We start from the raw sequence: 18475 nt of genomic DNA, 5'->3' as shown, positions 1-18475 counted from the left end.
AAAAGGTCAATAAATAATATATTCAAATTTAAAACAAAAAAAAAAATCAGTTTTTTAGAAATTTACCTGTAAAGTCCGAAGTTTAAAACCTTTTTTAAAAAAAAAAAAACACATTGTTTTGTTTTGTTTTTTTTTAAAATAAAACCTTGGTCCTTACTCCTTTAATTGAAAAAAAAAATTAGGGCTTGAATTACATTTTTCGAGGAGTTATAAGCTTGGAAAGATGGGGTGGAATTATTCACTATTTTCACGAAATTTCTGACACTGCTACGCCATCACTACAAGAAGTTGAATGGATCAATAATAGATTCTTTATGACGTTAAGGTAATAAAAAGAATGATGTTTAGGACGATATTTTCGAAAATCGTAATACAGAATTCCACATGAAAACAATGGTATCTACGTATTCCTCGTAATTTTAAGATAATTATATAAAAAAAAAAAAAAAATTACGAAAATCGATAAGGTAGCAAATTATTTATTAAAGAAAATAAAAAATAGAATTTGATGAAAACAATTGCAAGACACAAGAGAGTTCAAAAGGGAGGTACTTTTCTGTTTTGATTTAAACAAAATGGCGACAATTTTAAACCTGCTAACACGATTAAAGTTGTTTGTTTTTAGTAATTCATTAATATTCAGGTAATTCCGACTGCATAATTTGGAAGTTACTAGAATGGACAAAAAAGTCAGTTGAAACCATTGTTTTTTTATCTGAAAACTCAATTTATCAACTACAAAATCTCGTCCCAATAGTGTAGAAGCGCCTATATATATATATATATATATATATATATATATATATATATATATATATACACTACCAGTTCAGCCCGGCTTTGCTCGGGCCTTATGTACTGTTCATAACTTGCCCTACATGTGACCACACTTTATGTAAGATTTCAAATGCTTGGACCAAAAATTTTCTGAGTAATTTGGTAGAGACTGCAGAAGTATTTTTTTAAACTTTAACCCTAATTTTGACCCCTTAACATTTAGTATTTTGGTCTTACATCAAAGTACAAAGTTTTACCCATATCAAATTACCTACATGTAAAATTTCAAGTGTTTAGGCCCAAAATATAGATTGATAGAATCTACAAAGGTCAAGTCTTTCAACTTTGACTTTTTGGCAGCCAAACTATCGCCGAAAACCTGATTAAAATGCTTGCTGCATGTCTGAATATCCGTCATGTATAAATTTCAAATGTTTAGATCCAAAATTGGCTGAGTAGTTTGCTAGACACCGCAAAGGTAAAATCTTTTGACCTTGTACCCCTTGACAGCTCAAATTTTCAATCCAAACCGATTAAAAAGCCTGCCTTATCTCTGAATACACTTTATGTAAAATTTCAAATGTTTAGACCAGAAATTAGCTGAATAATTTGGTAGAGATTGTAGAGGTCAATTTTGTTTTTTACTTTGACCCTAATTTTGATCCCTTAACATTTATTTTTTGGGCTCAAATCAAGTTAAAACATTTGGCGGAGGCGTTTGGTAGAGTTTTCAAAGGAGAAATCATTGAACTTTGAGCCCTTGACAGCCATATTTCTGTCCGATTACCGATGATAAAGATTTTCGTAAATCTCAATACTCCTTATGTCAAATCTTGAGTCTCTAGACCGAAAATTGCCAGAGTTATTTGGTAGTGAAATACACACACAGACATTTTCACTGATATATATATATATATATATATATATATATATATATATATATATATATATATGTGTGTGTGTGTGTGTGTGTGTGTGTGTGTGTACTCGCGCGTGTGTATAGGTAATTTCATGACCACAGAACAAATACTAAACTACCACCGAAGGAGGAGATAATGTATGAGACAATTGTCCCATGAGAACAGAACAGATACTATACTAGCTTAAAAGCAGAATATAATGCCTTATAGGGTGGTTTCATAACAACAGAACAGATACTGAACTGCCCAACCTTGGAAGATGGTATCATGACTATAGAATACATACTACCTCCAAATGGAAGGGGTAATGCTTAAGAGGATGATATCATAGCGAACGGACACATGTTACACTATTCCAAGAAGAAAATTCATAGAAAGATGTTTTCATGAAAACAGAATATATACTACATTATCTACCCTATGGATTCAACATTGTGATTAATCTGAAATAGTACACTGAATTGAACATTAAAGGATAGGATAATACAATACGACCGGAAGTAGAGAGTGGAGTGAAAACAGTGACTTTCAAAATGAAGAATTGAGCATCATTCCGGTTCGTTCCTTTTTATCATACTTATAATCTTTCATGTATTATGTTTGAATTGTCGTTACGTGTGTGTGTGTGTGTGTGTGTGTGTGTGTGTGTGTGTGTGTGTTCGTGTTCATACTAAAGGTGTATCGCCATGTAACAGCGAGTGATTTTCTTATTTGTTCATAATTATCCCATGAGCCATTTTCTTTCATCATGTGCTGCAAAAATACCCACGTGAAGGCTGAACACCCTGCGATAAAATATTTTATGTTATATTGATCCTAACGCATCCCACGATATAACACTGGCGACGAGGGTTTGGAAATAAAAATAAACAAAAACACTTTTCAAAAAATAAAACAAAAAAAAAAACATGTCCATCTCCGCAGAATTTCTCAAACAAATTCTGGCCCAGGAACAATAATCTAATAACGAAATTAACAATTTCAGTTTGAAGACACCGGGAATTCATCTAGTGTCGAGCTTTCAAACATTATTACAAAACTTTCCTATGACACCGACAGTGGTTGCACATTCAACCCATGATTTACACGATGGAAGGGCACATTTTACCATGAATTTCCTAGCAAGGACGACGAGTGAAAGAAATACCTACTAATATGGAAGTTCGGTACAAAGGGAAACGAAAGGTTCGTAACTTTTATTTTACCCAAACAACCTTCTGATTTGAGCTTTACTGAGACTATCACTATCTTAACATTTTTGGGGAACAGCAGTCCCCATTCAACATTAAATATAACTGTTTTAAACTTGCAAAAAACCAGTCCGACGATTTTGTCACTTATGCCGGACGTCTGAATCACGAGTGCGAGAGATTTTACCTCCAGACACTAACTGAGTACCAATTTAAATGCCTAATTTTTATAGCAGGTCTACAGTCACCAAACGATTCAGAAATACGTTCCTGACTCGTTAAAGCTCGAAACAGATACAAATGTAACCGTCCAGGATCTGACAACTGAGTGTTACAGGTTGTTAAACTTAAAAAAAAAAACACAATGTTTGTCCAGCAACAACCCAAACTACCTTAACGAACGTCACACATCAACTCAAATGATAGACCCAAAGTTTCGAACCCCCCACCCCCCCCAAAAAAACACCATCTGCATGCTAGTCTTTCGGTGATTGGCACTAAGCACGTTTTTGTCCTTTAAGAAAACACAAGTGCCAAGTGCGTCATAAACATATCCACAAAAAAAAAAATCACTCGCTGTTACATGGCGATACACGTTTATTATGAAGAGACACATACACGTAACGACTATTCAAACCTAACACATTAAAGGTTAGAAGTCCAAGTATGATAACAGGAACGATGTTCATTTCTCCATTTTTTATTGATGACAGTTATGACTACAGAAACGAACGCATACTTGTTATTTTGTTAACATGCTTTTGTTAACATGCCTTTGTGAACATGCCTTTGTTAACATGCTTTTGTTAACAGTTTGTTAACATGCTTTTGTGAACATGCTTTTGTTAACATGCCTTTGTTAACATGCCTTTGTTAACATACTTTTGTTAACATACTTTTGTTAACATACTTTTGTTAACAGTTTGTTAACATGCTTTTGTGAACATACTTTTGTGAACATACTTTTGTGAACATACTTTTGTTAACATACTTTTGTGAACATGCTTTTGTTAACATGCTTTTGTGAACAGTTTGTTAACATGCTTTTGTTAACATGCTTTTGTTAACATGCTTTTGTTAACATGCTTTTGTTAACATGCTTTTGTTAACATGCTTTTGTGAAAATACTTTTGTGAACATACTTTTGTGAAAATACTTTTGTTAAAATACTTCTGTTAACATACTTTTGTCAATTATACAAGTGTTTTGCCTTGAATATTGCTGTCCTTAAAAGCCACAACAATATATATTAAATCTGAATATGTATGGACATATTTTAATTCATCGTGCTCAAAAGGTGGCTTCATGGTTTAGTTCGAATCTGCAGACCGGCAGAAATTTTCATCCTACACTGATGATTGCGTAACCATAAAATACTAATATCTGTAAATATAAACGAATAATTATATATATATATATATATATACATATATATATATACATATATATATACATATATATATATATATATATATATATATATATATATATATATATATATATATATATATATATATATATATATATATATATAACCTTGGAAGTCTCTTTAAAACTATTAAAAATTGTCCTTCGTTGGAACATTATTTTGTCAGTAAATCAATTAATCTCCCGTATTGCTGAATAGTTTTACTTATATCAACAAACAATAGTACCAATGTTCTTAAAGGGATCATCAGTTGTTAACCATGAAACACTATTTCGGGGATTTGAAAACAAGACAATATATTAAATCATGGCTCCCCAGTAGTGCTGATCAAACACCACCTCCTTTAAAACACATAAACAAAATTATTTTTAATACTGGCTCTAGTTTTTTTTTTCATCCAGATAAATTTAGGTTAACCAATTCATGTCATTTAAAAAAAATTCTTTCCTGTGTTCTCCGTCCCTTTCTCCACAAATTTATGTGCCTATTTACAAACTACTGTTTTTATATATGTTTGGTTGAATCCATTCTAATATTTAGCACCCCTTCTTTGCTAATAATATTATTTTTATATATTTACATTCTATTTTTCCTCGTACCATCTCTATAATTATTAGTTAGTAAAATATGTAAAATATATATAAAACTATGTATAAAATAAAAAAATATAAATATTTACCTTTTTTTACACATCATCTCATATGTATTGTTCACACACACACACACACACACACACACACACACACACACACATATCTATAATATAAAGCTGAATGTGTGTGTGTGTGTGTGTGTGTGTGCGTGTGTGTCTGGTCACGAATAGGCTCCTATATGGTTGACTGTTTTAAAAAACTGATGAGATATAATGATAAAAGATGTATCGAGACACAGGAATGGGTATGTTTGATCTGGCAGAATGGTGGTCCATTAAAATTGTGGGGTCTGCGTTCGCGCCTGGTCCACAAAGTATGGAAATATAAAATTTAAAATTAAAAAAAAAAAAAACGTTTACAAGTGTTTTTGATATAGATGTACATAATAATACTTTGATAAGTATGTTTTAACTTAAATAGGGATGGTATAATAAAATTGTGTGGTCTGCGTTCGCGCCTGGCCTCCATAGAATGGAAATAGGAACAAACTTTAATAAAGACTTTTCATATCTATCTGCGTAAGTATACTTTGATAATTAGGTTTCAGTTTGAAGAAATATGGTATAATAAAATCATCCTCAGAATATTGTAGTAAGTGTTTCAAGTGTGGGCAGGTATGGTATAATAAATTATGGGGTTTATCTATTTTATTTTTACTTTCATCATATTTTGCTTTGGTTTTGATACCCCCAAATTCAACCCAAATTTACAACCCTTCCATTTTCAAAACCTATCATGCTTTCATAAATCAGAGTCCATTTTCTGTGGGCTGTTTTAGAACCCAGTCAACGGCGGGTACTTTTGCTAGTATATATATATATATATATATATATATATATATATATATATATATATATATATATATATATATATATATATATACATTACTCATATGGTTCTGGATATTTTCTATTAATCTACTTTAGTTAATCTGATATGATCTAAAAGCATCAGGATACCGATAAATGCTTTATTTAACTTTTTAAATATTTTTTCACCACCTTGTTTGGACTTTTACTAAATTTTAGGAGTTTTCTAAATTAAGAATTTTTTACTACCTTTAAATTTCCTGAAATTATATGTCCTATGTCATTGTTATGAAATGGAGACGTTTTACATTCACATTAGGAATATTTATTATTATTATTATTATTATTATTATTATTATTAGTAGTAGTAGTAGTAGTATTGTTATTATTATTGTTGTTATTATTATTATTGTTTTTGTTGTCATTATTATTATTGTTATTGTTATTATTATTATTGTTATTATCATTATTATTGTTGTTATTATTATTGTTATTATTATTAGCATTATTGTTATTATTATTATTATTATTATTATTGTTATTATCATTATTATTGTTGTTGTTATTATTATTGTTATTATTATTATTATTATATGTAGAAGAAGACGAAGAAGAATGAAAAACAAAGAAAGTAAGTAAGAAAAGAGAAAGAAAGAACCTAATGACACTTAAAAAATAGTGCAACCATATACTATTATTATCTATTATTTTATTTATTTATTATTTTATTTATTTATTATTTTATTTATTTATTATTTTATTTATTTATTATTTTATTTATTCGTTATTTTATTTATTTATTTATTATTTAATTAATTAATTTATTTATTTTCTCTGCTGTTGCTTTATAATTAAAAACCTAATTTCGTATGGTTTGTCACTAGCTTAACTATTGAATGCTGTTCCTTTATTTGAAGTTAATTTGGTAATGATTGTATGACTATTGGATTAAGTAATATTTTAGATAAATTTATTATTGTCGAATCGTTTATTTTCATACAAAACTACACAGACATTTCAGGGTTCATTTTTTATATTTTTCATACCCTCAACCGGTGGCTTATATAATTCCGTATCGATTATATCCATAATATATTCACACCATTGAGAAAATTCGTCTTTCTTGTTCATCCCATCAAACAGTTGAACCTACCTCCATCTAACTCTTCTATGTTTTTTTTTGTTTAATTAGTGCAAGAATGAAAATAAATCTAATATTAAATAATTGCAAGATATTGAGCCAGGCTAAGATGGAGTCGAATAAGTTTAATCTAAATATAAAGTTAAAAATAAATAAGTTTAATCTAAATATAAAGTTAAAAATAAAAAAGGTTGATCTAAATATAAAGTTAAAAATAAATAAGTTTAATCTAAATATAAAGTTAAAAATACATAAGTTTAATCTAAATATAAAGTTAAAAATACATAAGTTTAATCTAAATATAAAGTTAAAAATACATAAGTTTAATCTAAATATAAAGTTAAAAATAAATAAGTTTAATCTAAATATAAAGTTAAAAATAAATAAGTTTAATCTAAATATAAAGTTAAAAATAAATAAGTTTAATCTAAATATAAAGTTAAAAATAAATAAGGTTGATCTAAATATAAAGTTAAAAATACATAAGTTTAATCTAAATATAAAGTTAAAAATAAATAAGTTTAATCTAAATATAAAGTTAAAAATACATAAGTTTAATCTAAATATAAAGTTAAAAATAAATAAGTTTAATCTAAATATAAAGTTAAAAATAAATAAGTTTAATCTAAATATAAAGTTAAAAATAAATTAGTTTAATCTAAATATAAAGTTAAAAATAAATAAGGTTGATCTAAATATAAAGTTAAAAATAAATAAGTTTAATCTAAATATAAAGTTAAAAATAAATAAGGTTGATCTAAATATAAAGTTAAAAATAAATAAGTTTAATCTAAATATAAAGTTAAAAATAAATAAGTTTAATCTAAATATAAAGTTAAAAATAAATAAGGTTGATCTAAATATAAAGTTAAAAATAAATAAGTTTAATCTAAATATAAAGTTAAAAATAAATAAGTTTAATCTAAATATAAAGTTAAAAATAAATAAGTTTAATCTAAATATAAAGTTAAAAATAAATAAGTTTAATCTGAATATAAAGTTAAAAATAAAAAAGGTTGATCTAAATATAAAGTTAAAAATACATAAGTTTAATCTAAATATAAAGTTAAAAATAAATAAGTTTGATCTAAATATAAAGTTAAAAATAAATAAGTTTAATCTAAATATAAAGTTAAAAATAAATAAGTTTAATCTAAATATAAAGTTAAAAATAAATAAGTTTAATCTAAATATAAAGTTAAAAATAAATAAGTTTAATCTAAATATAAAGTTAAAAATAAATAAGTTTAATCTAAATATAAAGTTAAAAATAAATAAGTTTAATCTAAATATAAAGTTAAAAATAAATAAGGTTGATCTAAATATAAAGTTAAAAATAAATAAGGTTGATCTAAATATAAAGTTAAAAATAAATAAGTTTAATCTAAATATAAAGTTAAAAATAAATAAGTTTAATCTAAATATAAAGTTAAAAATAAATAAGTTTAATCTAAATATAAAGTTAAAAATAAAAAAGGTTGATCTAAATATAAAGTTAAAAATACATAAGTTTAATCTAAATATAAAGTTAAAAATAAATAAGTTTGATCTAAATATAAAGTTAAAAATAAATAAGTTTCATCTAAATATAAAGTTAAAAATAAATAAGTTTAATCTAAATATAAAGTTAAAAATAAATAAGTTTAATCTAAATATAAAGTTAAAAATAAATAAGTTTAATCTAAATATAAAGTTAAAAATAAATAAGTTTAATCTAAATATAAAGTTAAAAATAAATAAGTTTAATCTAAATATAAAGTTAGAAATAAATAAGTTTAATCTAAATATAAAGTTAAAAATAAATAAGTTTAATCTAAATATAAAGTTAAAAATAAATAAGTTTAATCTAAATATAAAGTTAAAAATAAATAAGTTTAATCTAAATATAAAGTTAAAAATAAATAAGTTTAATCTAAATATAAAGTTAAAAATACATAAGTTTAATCTAAATATAAAGTTAAAAATAAATAAGTTTAATCTAAATATAAAGTTAAAAATAAATAAGTTTGATCTAAATATAAAGTTAAAAATACATAAGTTTAATCTAAATATAAAGTTAAAAATAAATAAGTTTAATCTAAATATAAAGTTAAAAATAAATAAGTTTAATCTAAATATAAAGTTAAAAATAAATAAGTTTAATCTAAATATAAAGTTAAAAATAAATAAGTTTAATCTAAATATAAAGTTAAAAATAAATAAGGTTGATCTAAATATAAAGTTAAAAATACATAAGTTTAATCTAAATATAAAGTTAAAAATACATAAGTTTAATCTAAATATAAAGTTAAAAATAAATAAGGTTGATCTAAATATAAAGTTAAAAATAAATAAGTTTAATATAAATATAAAGTTAAAAATAAATAAGTTTGATCTAAATATAAAGTTAAAAATACATAAGTTTAATCTAAATATAAAGTTAAAAATAAATAAGTTTAATCTAAATATAAAGTTAAAAATAAATAAGTTTAATCTAAATATAAAGTTAAAAATAAATAAGTTTAATCTAAATATAAAGTTAAAAATAAATAAGTTTAATCTAAATATAAAGTTAAAAATAAATAAGTTTAATCTAAATATAAAGTTAAAAATAAATAAGTTTAATCTAAATATAAAGTTAAAAATAAATAAGGTTGATCTAAATATAAAGTTAAAAATACATAAGTTTAATCTAAATATAAAGTTAAAAATACATAAGTTTAATCTAAATATAAAGTTAAAAATAAATAAGTTTAATCTAAATATAAAGTTAAAAATACATAAGTTTAATCTACATATAAAGTTAAAAATAAATAAGTTTAATCTAAATATAAAGTTAAAAATAAATAAGTTTAATCTAAATATAAAGTTAAAAATAAATAAGTTTAATCTAAATATAAAGTTAAAAATAAATAAGTTTAATCTAAATATAAAGTTAAAAATAAATAAGTTTAATCTAAATATAAAGTTAAAAATAAATAAGTTTAATCTAAATATAAAGTTAAAAATAAATAAGTTTAATCTAAATATAAAGTTAAAAATACATAAGTTTAATCTAAATATAAAGTTAAAAATAAATAAGGTTGATCTAAATATAAAGTTAAAAATACATAAGTTTAATCTAAATATAAAGTTAAAAATAAATAAGTTTAATCTAAATATAAAGTTAAAAATAAATAAGTTTAATCTAAATATAAAGTTAAAAATAAATAAGTTTAATCTAAATATAAAGTTAAAAATACATAAGTTTAATCTAAATATAAAGTTAAAAATAAATAAGTTTAATCTAAATATAAAGTTAAAAATAAGTTTGATCTAAATATAAAGTTAAAAATACATAAGTTTAATCTAAATATAAAGTTAAAAATAAATAAGTTTAATCTAAATATAAAGTTAAAAATAAATAAGTTTAATCTTAATATAAAGTTAAAAATAAATAAGTTTAATCTAAATATAAAGTTAAAAATAAATAAGTTTAATCTAAATATAAAGTTAAAAATAAATAAGTTTAATCTAAATATAAAGTTAAAAATAAATAAGTTTAATCTAAATATAAAGTTAAAAATAAATAAGTTTAATCTTAATATAAAGTTAAAAATAAATAAGTTTAATCTAAATATAAAGTTAAAAATAAATAAGTTTAATCTAAATATAAAGTTAAAAATACATAAGTTTAATCTAAATATAAAGTTAAAAATAAATAAGTTTAATCTAAATATAAAGTTAAAAATAAATAAGTTTGATCTAAATATAAAGTTAAAAATACATAAGTTTAATCTAAATATAAAGTTAAAAATAAATAAGTTTAATCTAAATATAAAGTTAAAAATAAATAAGTTTAATCTAAATATAAAGTTAAAAATAAATAAGTTTAATCTAAATATAAAGTTAAAAATAAATAAGTTTAATCTAAATATAAAGTTAAAAATAAATAAGGTTGATCTAAATATAAAGTTAAAAATACATAAGTTTAATCTAAATATAAAGTTAAAAATACATAAGTTTAATCTAAATATAAAGTTAAAAATAAATAAGGTTGATCTAAATATAAAGTTAAAAATAAATAAGTTTAATATAAATATAAAGTTAAAAATACATAAGTTTGATCTAAATATAAAGTTAAAAATACATAAGTTTAATCTAAATATAAAGTTAAAAATAAATAAGTTTAATCTAAATATAAAGTTAAAAATAAATAAGTTTAATCTAAATATAAAGTTAAAAATAAATAAGGTTGATCTAAATATAAAGTTAAAAATAAATAAGTTTAATCTAAATATAAAGTTTAAAATAAATAAGTTTAATCTAAATATAAAGTTAAGAATACATAAGTTTAATCTAAATATAAAGTTAAAAATAAATAAGTTTAATCTAAATATAAAGTTAAAAATAAATAAGTTTAATCTAAATATAAAGTTAAAAATAAATAAGTTTAATCTAAATATAAAGTTAAAAATAAATAAGGTTGATCTAAATATAAAGTTAAAAATACATAAGTTTAATCTAAATATAAAGTTAAAAATAAATAAGGTTGATCTAAATATAAAGTTAAAAATACATAAGTTTAATCTAAATATAAAGTTAAAAATAAATAAGGTTGATCTAAATATAAAGTTAAAAATAAATAAGTTTAATCTAAATATAAAGTTTAAAATAAATAAGTTTAATCTAAATATAAAGTTAAGAATACATAAGTTTAATCTAAATATAAAGTTAAAAATAAATAAGTTTAATCTAAATATAAAGTTAAAAATAAATAAGTTTAATCTAAATATAAAGTTAAAAATAAATAAGTTTAATCTAAATATAAAGTTAAAAATAAATAAGGTTGATCTAAATATAAAGTTAAAAATACATAAGTTTAATCTAAATATAAAGTTAAAAATACATAAGTTTAATCTAAATATAAAGTTAAAAATAAATAAGTTTGATCTAAATATAAAGTTAAAAATACATAAGTTTAATCTAAATATAAAGTTAAAAATAAATAAGTTTAATCTAAATATAAAGTTAAAAATAAATAAGGTTGATCTAAATATAAAGTTAAAAATAAATAAGTTTAATATAAATATAAAGTTAAAAATAAATAAGTTTGATCTAAATATAAAGTTAAAAATACATAAGTTTAATCTAAATATAAAGTTAAAAATAAATAAGTTTAATCTAAATATAAAGTTAAAAATACATAAGTTTAATCTAAATATAAAGTTAAAAATAAATAAGTTTAATCTAAATATAAAGTTAAAAATAAATAAGTTTAATCTAAATATAAAGTTAAAAATAAATAAGTTTAATCTAAATATAAAGTTAAAAATAAATAAGTTTAATCTAAATATAAAGTTAAAAATAAATAAGTTTAATCTAAATATAAAGTTAAAAATAAATAAGTTTAATCTAAATATAAAGTTAAAAATAAATAAGTTTAATCTAAATATAAAGTTAAAAATAAATAAGTTTAATCTAAATATAAAGTTAAAAATACATAAGTTTAATCTAAATATAAAGTTAAAAATAAATAAGTTTAATCTAAATATAAAGTTAAAAATAAATAAGGTTGATCTAAATATAAAGTTAAAAATAAATAAGTTTAATCTAAATATAAAGTTAAAAATAAATAAGTTTGATCTAAATATAAAGTTAAAAATAAATAAGTTTAATCTAAATATAAAGTTAAAAATACATAAGTTTAATCTAAATATAAAGTTAAAAATAAATAAGTTTGATCTAAATATAAAGTTAAAAATACATAAGTTTAATCTAAATATAAAGTTAAAAATAAATGAGAAATTAAACTAAGATTGACATAAAGAAGTTAACGTTGGGCATAAGTTTAAAATTATACGAGAGTGATTAATAAATACTCAAGTTAAAGTATTAAACTATGAATGCCTAAAATTTAAATTGATAAAAATTTAATGAACAGAATTATCTCCCTTACAACGTTAAAATGTTAAGAATGTTATTAAAGAGAAAAATAAAAGCAATTAAAATAAAATACTTATATAATGATAAAAATTTAAAAAAATAAAGTTAAAATTTTAATTACTAACATAACATGTATGAGATGAAGATAACATTTAATTAATAATTCTTTAAATTAACATTTTAATTACAATTCCCCCTTAAGAAATAAAATGCTGAGCAAAATCAATTATGAGATCGTAGATGTAAACAAAACTGATACAAAACTATCGTAGATTGAAAAGAATATAGTTCGGACATATAAATATAAACTAAAATTTGAGGGGGTAGTTTAATATTTAGAAAATGAATCAATTAAATAATTTGGAGAAGAAAAATAATTGCTTTGATAAAAACACAGAGGATTAATGTAATATTAAGATAGGAAATTGGTTTAAATATAATTTAGAAAGTAGAAATACGACAATGAGGCGATTTATAAATTCTATGGCTAACGAAAAATAATTAAACAAAAACATAGAAAAGTGGGGTGGATGTAGGTTCAACTGCTTGCTCTCTTAAATAGACATTAGAAATATGTTCATATATGTATAGTTTATTTCGCCGTCTGAAGAGCGGCTGTATTGGAATATTTTTGAATGATATAATGTTTGAAATTGTCCAAATAATCACGAAACAATTGTAACAAATATGAAAATACACAATATGATACTCTCATTTTTTATTTTTATTGTCTTAATTTTACGTAAGCGGTACTGAGATCTGGGAAAATCTTTTTAATCGGTTTTCGACCAGAAATTTGTCTGTCAAGGGGTCAAGGTTCAAGGATTTAACCTTTGAATACTCTACCAAACTCCTCCGCCAATTTTGGGTCTAAACACTTGAAATTTTAGATTGGACATGGATCAGACTTTTTAACTTGATTTGAGCCCAAAACAATAAATGTTAAGTGAGTCAAAGTAAAAAAAAAAAAATATTTCACCTCCGCGGTCTCTACCAAATTACTCAGCTAATTTTTTTATCTAAACATTTGAAATTTTGCATAAAGTTTTAAATCGTTTTTTGGCCGAAAAAAGTCCAAAAGATTTTACCTTTGTGGTCTCTAGCAAACTATTCAGCCAATTTTGGGTGTAAACATTTAAGATTTATACGTAACGGGTATTCAGACATGCGGTAAGCTTTTTAATCAGTTTTTGGGCGAAAATTTGGCTGCCAAGAGGTCACAGTTGAAAGAGTTGACCCTTGGAGACTCTACCAAACTCCTCCACTAATTCTGGGGTTAAACACTTGAAATTTTAGATGTAGCTTACCTGGACATGAGTCAAAATTTTTAATATATATAAATACATATGCACATAAAGTTATGAACAGTACGGGCTGAACTGCTAGTTAATATATGCATTAACTTTTTAATATATATATATTAGATTACAATATATATTAGATTATAATATATATTAAGTTATTAATATACTAGATTATATATATATATATATATATATATATATATATATATAAGTGAAAATGTGTGTGTGTGCCTGTCTGTCTGTCTGTCTGTCTGTCTGTGTACACTTCCCTACCAAATAACTCTGTCAATTTTCGGTCTACAGACTCGAGATTTGATATAAGAGGTATTGAGATTTGGTTTGGGAAACATCTTTTGAGTCGGTTTTCGGCAAGGAATTTGGCAGTTTATGGCACAAAGTTCAACAATTTGATCTTTAAGGACTCTACTAAACTCTCCAACCAATTTTGGTTCTAAACACTTGAAATTTTATATATAGGTTACTTGGATATGGATCTAACTTTATAATTTGATTGGAGCGTAAAACAATAAAAGCGAAGGGGTCAAAATTAGGGTCAAAGTTTTTAAAAATTTGACCTCTGCGGTCTCTACCAAATTACTCAGCCAGTTTTTGGTCTAAACATTTGAAATTTTACATAAAGCATAGGGCAAACTTTTTAATCATTTTTCTGCTAAACATTTGAGCTGCCAAGGGGTCAAAGTTCAAAAGATTTTATCTTTGCGGCTCCTAGCAAACTATTGAGCCAATTTTGGGTCTAAACATTTGAAATCTTACATAAAGGGTATTCAGACATACAGCAATCTTTTTAATCAGTTTTTGGGCGCAAATTTGGCTGTCAAGAGGTCAAAGTTGAAAGACTTGACCTTTGTGAACTCTACCAAACTCCTCCGCCTAATTTTGGGTCTAAACACTTGAAATTTTAGATGTAGATTACTTGGACATGGATCAAACATTTTAATTTAAATACATGTTAAGAGGTGAAATTTGGGGTCGAAGTTAAAACAATTTGACGTTTGCGGTCTCTACCAACTTTTCTCTATTGTACAAAAGGAAGCCTATTATATAGAAAGGCATTACCGTACATATTCACATTTTTAATATATACATATGCAAATAAAGTTATGAACAGTACATAAGGCTCGAGCAAAGCCGGGCGGAACTGCTAGTATATATATATATATATATATATATATATATATATATATATATATATATATACCGGCGGCAAAAAGAAAGTCCGCACTGGTATTTTTTTCAAAAACTGCAGATTTAAGCTTAATTTAATATAACGGTTTAGACAAACTACACCTCATTTGATTGACCTTTTATTATTTTATAATTTTACCGGTTTATATTTGACTTTTAATTGAAATATTCTAGTGTTCACGTCAATTTAAAAAAAAAAATAACTTCAAATTGAGGAGGCAAAAAGAAAGTCCACACAATGGAAAATTGTTACTTAAATGTAACTTTAGGACATTAATGCAACAAAAAATACAACAGGAACACAATGAACTAGTTAATTTTTAGTAGCATAGCCCTTCTGTAATTTAACAGTCTGCAATCTGTTGGGAATTCCTTGAATTAGACTGCAGCAATACTCTGGGAAAAAGGCATCCCATTTCTCTCTAACTTTTGTCCAAAGTTCTTCCAAATTTGAAATTTTATCCTTGTGTAGCTGTTGCTTGATGTAATGCCATACGTTTTCGATAAGATTGAGGTCTGGAGATTGTGGAGACCAATCTACACACGGAATACTATGCTCTTCCAGGAACCTATTCACATTGACAGCTGTGTGAATAGGAGCATTATCCTGCATGAAGATGGGATTATCATCCAAATTCCAACCAAAGTAGGGTAGAAAATGCCCAGTCAACATATTAATGTAGTTGGTCGAATTAATTCGACCTTGCAAGCGAACTATAGGCCCTGGAGCATTAGTACTAATAATGCCCCTCACCCAAACTGAAACTCCACCACCTTGCAGCGTTGAAACGGAGCACCTAGGATTAAATTCTTTGTCTTTCATCCGACCGCCGTACTGCCTACCATCACTGCCTAGCCTATTGAACTTGCTTTCGTCGCTAAAAGGCACTTTTGACCAATATGAAGAGTCATGATCTTCATTGCATCTGACGAAGTCCAGATGGCGCTTTCTGTTCTTTACAGAAATGATTGGCTTGCGTCTTGCAACATATTCCCGCAAATGAAATTCCTTTAATCTGTTCTTGACAGTAGAAAGAGAGCACTTTTTAACAAGATTACACTGTTGTTGGATTTGGGGAGCGGTTTAAAATCTGTTTCTTAGGCTGTGGATCTTGATAGCATTGTGTTCCCTGTTAGAAGTAACTCTAGTACGACCAGATTTAGGGGCATCATGAACACCGCCGGTGTTTTGGTGCTTTTGCACAGTCTTGCGTGCCGTTTTCTTATCACATTTCGAACTGTGGTCGATTTCTGGCTTGGATAAGCCAGAAAGTGGAGATTAATGAGCTCCTGACGATCACTAAAAGAAAGTCGTGGCATATGGACTAAATGCTACGTTGTATAACCTGGAACAACAACAATTACGATTAGAGATCCTTTGTTGCCTGTTGGTGGATATTTTAAACTGATTTAGGGACGCTAATTTAAGCTGGTTTTAAGCTTTCTTTTTGCCTCCTCAGTTTGAAGTTATTTTTTAAATTGATGTAAACACTAGAATATTTCAATTAAAAGTCAAATATGAACAGGTAAAAATTATAGAGGGATAAAAGGCGAATCAAATGAGGTATAGGTTGTTTAAACAGTTACATTAAATTTAGATTAAGTTTGCAGTTTTTGAAAAAATTACAAGTGTAGACTTTTTTTTTGCCAGCACTATATATATATATATATATATATATATATATATATATATATATATATATATATATATATATATATATATATATTCATAATCCAATATAATGCAAAATCAAAATAAAAAGTATAAACCAAATATTATTTGTATATGCACTAAGATTTCAGCTTTATTTCACAATATGAATAAAGAAATATATAGAAGTTAATATTTTTAAAAATACATGGTATATCTATTGCATTGAAAGTTTGTTTGATTTTTTGTTTCTTCAAACTAGACATAGGATTAGAGACACAACATATTCTAAATTCCATAAAAAGAATATCAAAATCTCAACAGCGAATATATTCGGTTAAACATACAATAGAATTACAAAACATCTGCTTAAAGGGACGAATAAGACTAAAAAATGTATACCAGCGGCTACCTGATTGCACCAGAAGATAATCATACTCTTCGGCACATCCAGGTACACTTTGATGCTGACTTTCAAGCAAACTTCGAAGATGTGAGGTGGGATGATGAAAGACCATAACAGTGTCCAGAAAATTTGTTTTCATCACACCAGGCACTTCCCTGTTATCCGGATTTGCACTTTGAGGGTGTTGGCAATGGTTCTGTTGTTATAACTTGGATCGGCAGAAAGCATAAGTTATACAGCGGCGCATCTCCGATCTCGCTCGTTGAACATTGTCATTTTTAGACATGATAGAAGGCTCCTATCGCTCTTGGGATTTGTACACAACTAGCCAACTAGTAGATGATCTGGAAAAAAAACAACAATAAAAAAACAAAAACAAAAAACGGTTTTCATCAAACGGAAATGGAATCATGTCGTCTTTTCTAGGGCAACAATTTTATCGTTCCATCCTGTTCATATACGGCACAATGCACGTTGACACGTAAGATCAACGGAGTTAAGCAACGTTGAGCCTGGTCAGTGTTTGAGAATTCCAGGTGCTCTGCGCTTATCTTGGCATTGTTTCCAGTCGTTTAGCACTTCTCCTTGTCACTAGACTCAAGCAATGCCGATGCAGGAGAACTGTAGTTTGGGATTGCACAACCCTTGCTGCATAATTACATGCGAAGCTACTTTTACAGAGGTTATCCATTGTCTCTTGAGAATGAACGGAGGCATTACTGTGTTCGTATGTTTTGTTATTAAATAATGTTTTGTATGCAAAGAGTCTTTTTTTTTCTAAGTCATTTCTTTCTCTCCGATGTGAACCCTTCCTCTGGTTTCTATAGTTCTTACAGTCTAGGTATGTCACGCTTGTTTGCATCCAAATTCTGCTCAAGGCGCATTCAGATATAAGTTACGGTTACACGTGTTTTTTGTTCACGTGTTTGTAATCCGCTATACGTGTACTTCTGGTAGCTTTTCCGTGAACGCTGAAGGCCAAAACATTTTATGTCTTTTCGAATATCAATGCCAATAAATGCGAGATTAATACATTTAAGTATGGCTACTTGCATAATTGATTAATGTAGGACATAAAAATCAGA

The 18475-nt window shown here is 24.9% G+C and overlaps 1 long non-coding RNA gene across 1 annotated transcript in view; it reads left to right on the top strand.

The window, feature by feature from the left end:
• The first annotated feature begins 275 nt into the window (after positions 1 to 275).
• The window catches only part of LOC145283740 (uncharacterized), a 200723-nt gene continuing 182523 nt past the window's right edge, over positions 276 to 18475 (top strand). The window contains exon 1 of the long non-coding RNA XR_013868730.1: positions 276 to 2882. This is a non-coding gene — a long non-coding RNA (uncharacterized LOC145283740). The remainder of the gene's footprint in view (positions 2883 to 18475) is intronic.

Source organism: Euprymna scolopes, chromosome 8 (genome assembly GCF_053919585.1).
Source record: "Euprymna scolopes isolate OS-2025 chromosome 8, ASM5391958v1, whole genome shotgun sequence".
Lineage (NCBI taxonomy): Eukaryota > Metazoa > Mollusca > Cephalopoda > Sepiida > Sepiolidae > Euprymna > Euprymna scolopes.
The sequence above is the reverse complement of the archived record's forward strand: the minus strand, read 5'-3'. Positions and strand labels throughout refer to the sequence as shown.